The 6,054-nt window shown below is 41.3% G+C and overlaps 1 protein-coding gene across 1 annotated transcript in view; it reads left to right on the top strand.

Moving 5' to 3' along the window:
• The window catches only part of Marchf8 (membrane associated ring-CH-type finger 8), a 76,354-nt gene that overhangs the window by 1,062 nt on the left and 69,238 nt on the right, over positions 1-6,054 (top strand). The gene's annotated exons all lie outside the window — the stretch shown is intronic.

The raw sequence follows: 6,054 nt of genomic DNA, 5'->3' as shown, positions 1-6,054 counted from the left end.
TAGTGGAGTACAGGCAGAGGCAGTTACCGGGGAAGTTAATAAAGAGCAGTGTGTACTTTCCTAACTTCTTGATTCTGGAGATTTTATTGATAAAATATGTACTTAAATTTGATGTTAGGAGGGGGAAACTGCTGGGCATGGTGGCACATGCCTGTGATCCTAGTACGGGGAGGGTGGAGGCAAAAAACACATTTTAAAACATTTGTCCTTTGTGAGGGGCGTGGACAATGGAGGTCTAACATCAGTGCGACGCAGGTGGAGCATGTCTTCTTTTCCAAGACAATTCACTTTGCCTTCACTTTAAGCTTAGGCAAACTGGATTTTGTTCGTTTTTTATTGTTGTTTTGGTTTGGTTTTTAGCTTCTGCTCTTGAGTGTAGAAATTGCGTTCCATGTCTTGGCTACAACTAGGATTAAAATACAGCATTCACAGTTAAATATGAATTTCAGGTAAACACAAAATATGCGGGACATACTTAGACTAAAAGCAAATTCGTTTATTTGAGAACAAGGTTTAACTCTGCTTGCTCCTTCTTGTTGTTAAATATGACTGCTTCAGCTCCGACATATTTGTCTCATTTAAACAGCACTAGCAAAAGAGCAGCCCAAGGCCTAGAGAGGATGGAATTGATTCTCTTGTGAGGTTTCCCTATTGGGTGCTGCAGATGTGGCTGTGCAGCAGGGAGAGTGTTCAGCACACACGGGGCCTTTGTCCAGTCTCCAACACCAAAACAAATAAAAACCAGAACAAAAAAACCACAACGGAGAATCCTCTTCACTATCAGTTGAACCACCTACTTCTTGAAGGACATCACTTCTTCCCGTGTGTTGTTTCCTCTTCTTCCTTTACTGGATGTTCAGTTTCTTCACTTTTCTAGGGATTGTACATAGGGTCTCATACATACTAGACGACAGCTCTACCACTGATCCACAGCCCACAGCCAGTTCTTTGTGTTTTTAATTTCATATATGAGTACTGTGTTTACATTATACCACTGATCCACAGCCCACAGCCAGTTCTTTGTGTTTTTAATTTCATATATGAGTACAGTATTTACATTTCTCTCCCTCTTTCTATTCCTCCCTTGTGCTCCCAACTCCCTTTTAAATTCATGGCCTTTTATTCTTTATTATTGTTACACACACACACACACGCACACGTTTATGAATACAACTTGTTGGGTCCCTTTAGTGTTGTTTATATGTATATGTGTTAAACCTGACCATTGGAGGTTGGAGGATTGGATAACCTATCAGGGAGCTTGTCCCTGCAAAAGACTGATCTGCCCTCTTAGATTGATTGCCTGTAGCTCTTCATCCAAAGGTGGAGGAGCCTTGTGAAATTTCCCCCGTTCACGCTGGCATGTCAAAAGGTGCTGTCATTGTTCAGGTCTTGTTTAAGAAACCATATCGTTGAGATTTTGTGGCCGCAGCTTCCCTGTTATATACAGAAGCCAGTGTCTTGCAGCAGCAGACATCCCGACATCCTGGTCATCTGGCTCCTACCGTCTTCCCACCCTCTCCTGATGTGTTCCCTGAGCCTTAGTTGTAGGTTGGGTTGTAGATGTGTCACGTAGAGCTGCTGGTCACCACACAGTCAGCTGTTCTCTGCCTTTTGCTCAGTTATGGCTTTCTGTAATGGTTTCTGTTTGTCACAAAATGAAGCTTCTTTGATGAGGGGTGGGACCTACACTTATTTGTGCTATGAGGATGAGTATTTTACTGTGTAGTTAGAAATCATGCTGATTTACTAAAGTAGGTTCCCCTCTATGATCCATGGACCTCACCAGTCAGGGGTAGTTGACTAGATTTGTAATATGAGACTTTACTCCTCCTGGTGGGCTGGCCTTAAGTCCAATTAGATGGCTGTTGGTGACTCTCAGTATGTCAGTGCCTTTGTTACTTTGCTGTTGCTGTGAAAAGACACCATGGCCAAGGCAACTTGTAAGAGAAAGTATTTAATTGAGGGCTTGTTTATAGTTTTAGAGGGTGAGTCGGTGACCATCCTGATGGGAGCATGTCAGCAGGGAGGCAGGCATGGCACTGGAGCTGTAGCCGAGAGGTTAGATCTGATCTTCGGGCGTGAGGTGCCTGTGCCTGGGGATAGGCAGACTGACTGACTAGGCCTGGTGTGGGCTTTTGAAACATCAAAACCTGCTCCCAGTGCTACAATTCTCCAACAAGGCCACGTCTCTTAATCCTTGCCAAAACAATTCCACCAACTAGGGACCAAGCATTCATATATATGAGCCTATGGGGGGGGGCATTCTCATTCAGACCACCACAGCCACTATTGCCCCTTTTGGGATATGTGGCCAATCAGGTTTATAGGTGGTATAACTGGGTAGGATTAGTGATCATTTCCCTCCATTGGCAGATTGTATAGCTCCTTCCAGTGCTGTGAGAGCTGGTCTTTAAGGAAGAGGTTTCCAGATCACGTCGAGCTTGATTCCTCCAAGTCCTGTGTCTGAAATATGCGCTGTCATCAGCAAAAAGGAGTTACCTTCAAATTCTGGGAGGCACCCAGGAGCAGGGGCAATAGCCTGTATTGTTTTGGGGGTCTTGGGCTCCCCTGAGGAGCATCTCCAGAGGGAATCTTCCATGACTGACATGGGTTGTTAGGCAGCCTGTGGTGTCGCTCCAAGTGGCAGAACGTCCTTTAAACCAGCACACACATACGCACATACATTGATGTGTATCTGTGTGACTTTAAGTGAACATAAAACAGTCTGCTTCCCTCTGTCTTTTCCAAACATCCTTGATGTGATTTCTCTCTCCTCCCTCCTTCTGCCTGCGTATCGTTCTGGTTTTCCCAGCATGGTTTGTTGAAAACACTGTATTTTCTCCATTCTATATATTCCATTGCTCTGCATTTCTGTTTTTGTGCCAGGACCATGTTGAGTTTTTTTTTTTTTTTTTTTTTTTTTTTTTTTTTTTTTTTTTTTTTTTTTAATGATAGTTCTGTGACATATCTTGAAGTTTGGAGTGGCAGTTCCTCCAGCATTATTCTTTGTGTTCAGGATTGCTTTGGCTAGTCAGGGTCTTTTGTGGTTCAATATGAATTTTAGGATTTTAAAAAAATTTTCTGGGAAAAATTTCATAGGGATTTTGATGGAGGTCACATTGAATCTGTAAATTGCTTTTGGTAGGATGATCATTTTCACAATATCTGTTCTGCCAGTCTAAGAGCATTGGAAGCCTTCCCATTTAGTGCATTTCCATTCTCTTTATTTAGAGATTAAAGTTGTTATTGTAGAGGTCTTTTACCTCCTTGCTTAGGTTTATTCCTAGATTTTTATTTTCATTGAAGGTAATGGGACTGGGCCCACGATATCTCTCTCTCTCTCTCTCTCTCTCTCTCTCTCTCTCTCTCTCTCTCTCTCTCTCTCTCTCTCTAACTGTTGTTGGTGTAAGAAAGGGTACTGAATTTTGTAAGTTGATTTTTGTGTCCAGCCATTTTGCTGAAAGTGTCGATTATTTCTAGAAGTGTACTAATGAAATTTTGGGGATGGCTTATGTATACTGTACCATCTGCAAATGGGTAATTTGATTTCTTTTCCTTTTGTTTCCCTTTAATTTTGTTGTCTCGGTTTATTTTAGCCAGTGCTTCGAGCACTGTCTTGAGAAGGAGTAGGGATAGTGGGTAGCCCCATCTTAGTCTGATTTTAATGTACTGTTTCGAGTTTTTTTCCTTTTTGGATGACGTTAGTTTTAATTTGAAGTCTATTTTGTCATGTTAGGATAGGGGCACTTGGCTTGCTTCCTGGTCCCCATTTGCTTTGAATGTTGTGTCCGTTTTCTTTATGTTGGTGTGATAACAGCATGACCAGAAACAGCCTGAGAAGAAAAGGGTTCATTTCAGTTTATAGCTTGAAGTGCATTGTGAAGAGAGGCCAGGATAGGAGTCAAGAACTGAGGCAGAGGCCATGCAGCAGTGCTGATTACTGGCTTGCTCAGCCTGCTTTACTATAGCATCCAGGACTACTTGCCCTGGGGTGGCACTGCCCTCAGTGGGCTGGGCCTTCCCTTCCACATCAATCATTAATCAAGAATGTGCTCGGCAGACTTGCTCATAGGCCAATCTGATGGGAACATTTTCTCAGTCGAGATTCTCTTCCCAAATGACCCTAGCTTGGGTCAAGTTGACAGAAAACTAGGCAGTTCAAATATTCTTTCCATCCTTTCACTTTAAGGTGACTCCTATCTTTGAAAGTAAGATGTTTCTTGTAGACAATAGACAGATGGATTTTGTTTCTTAACCCATTTCACAAACATGTGTCTTTTAATTGGCAAATTGGGGTTATTTATTAATGCTTTGAACTTGAAGTGCTTTGAGTTGCTGTTTTAAAGGTGTTTGTTGATGATTGTCACTTTGGGGGAGGGTTGGTCATTTGTTCTGCTGTTTATGTTCTTAGTCCTCCTTTGTGTTTCAGTAATTAGAGTTTCATTAGTTTTCTTTCTGTATTCTTGGCTTATTCATCTCTTCAGTCCTAAGTATTGCTTCTAATATATTCTATTGGGCTGGTTTGTTGGAAATTATTTTTTTTTTATTACTTTATGGGTATAGTGTTTGACTGCATAGATGTCTGTGCACCATGTATGTGCCTAATGCCTGCAGATGCTAGAAGAGTGCATCATATCTCTTACAGTTAGAGCTGCAGAGAGATGTGAGCTGCCATGTGCATGCTGGAAACTGAACTGAGTTCTTCTGGAAGAGCATCCAGTGCTCTTAACTGCTGGGCCATCTCTCCCATCTTGGAAATGATTTCTTTAAGTCTGTATACTGAAAAGTTTTTCTTTCTTCTTCAACCCTGACAGGTGTTTTACAGTAGTCTATGTTGGCATCCATGGTCTTTTAGAACTTGAAGTGCATTGCTCTAGGCTCTGGTGGCTTTTAAATTTTTCCATTGAGAAATCAGCTATTACTCTGATGGGTTTTCCTTTATGTGTGACTTGAGGCTTTTTTCTCTCTCTTTTCCCACTATACTCTCCTTGTTCTATCTATTAAATAATTTCACTACAATCTGCTGTGGGGAGTTTCTTTAATGGTCATGTCTTGGTTTACTTGAGTGTGTCTTTCTTTAATTTGGGGAGGTTTTGTTTTGTGGTCTTGTTGAAGATCTGGTCTGTACAGTTGTCCTGGGAGTTTTTTCTTCATCTATGCCTATAATTAGAAGAGGTCATCTTTTCTAGGTGCCCAACATTTTTGTGTTCTTTTCAGATTTTGTTTCTTATTTTTATTTAAACTTTTTGTAGTCTATGATTGAGTAGTTCAATTCCTCCACATCTTCAAGTCCCAGTGATCTACTTTCTCTTTGATCCCTTCTATTTATACAGTTTTCTCTCGAGTTTTCTAGTTGTGTTACTGAGTTTCATTCAGCTTGTGTTCTCATCAGTATTTCTATTTATTGAATTAAGTTTTCAAATCCTGAATTGTCTTTGTCATTTCATTAAGTCATATATTTCTTGGCCATCACTTAGGTATATATTGGAATCTTCTTTAAATTCATGGAGGCATTCCCCCCTCCCCATCATTTTTAAACTCCTTTGAATTCTTTGATAAGTTTGTGATTGTCCTTTTAAATTCTATCCTGGAGTCCATTTAAGTAATTCCCATTGGAGAAATATATATATAAGGGCTGAGGGGGGACATTATGTCTTGGCCTTTCGTATTTGTGTTTTTGTGTTATAGTCTAGTCATGTAGACTTTTTTCTTCAGTTGTATGTCTGGTGTGAGATTGTAACCTGATGCAGAAGCTGGTTGACTGGAGCTAGACCAGAGCCAGCCAGTGCATAGGCTTCATGACTGAGGCTAGCCCAAGAAGAGGCGGTGCATGATCTATATGTCCGTGACTAGGCCTGCTGTTGTGGAGTGGGTTCAGAGGCTGGTGAGAGGCAAAGGGACCAGCATCTTTTTTTTATTTATTTATTTATTAAATGAGACAGGGTCTTCCTGTGTAGCCCAGGGTAGCTCAGACTTAATATCCTCATTCACTGTCTTCTTGCCTTAGCTCTCCCAGTGCTGAGTAACAGGTGTATACAGCCATGGCTGGCA

This window comes from Peromyscus leucopus, chromosome 3 (assembly GCF_004664715.2).
Source record: "Peromyscus leucopus breed LL Stock chromosome 3, UCI_PerLeu_2.1, whole genome shotgun sequence".
Lineage (NCBI taxonomy): Eukaryota > Metazoa > Chordata > Mammalia > Rodentia > Cricetidae > Peromyscus > Peromyscus leucopus.
Note: the sequence above shows the minus strand (reverse complement) of the source record. Positions and strands in the feature narration are given on the sequence as shown.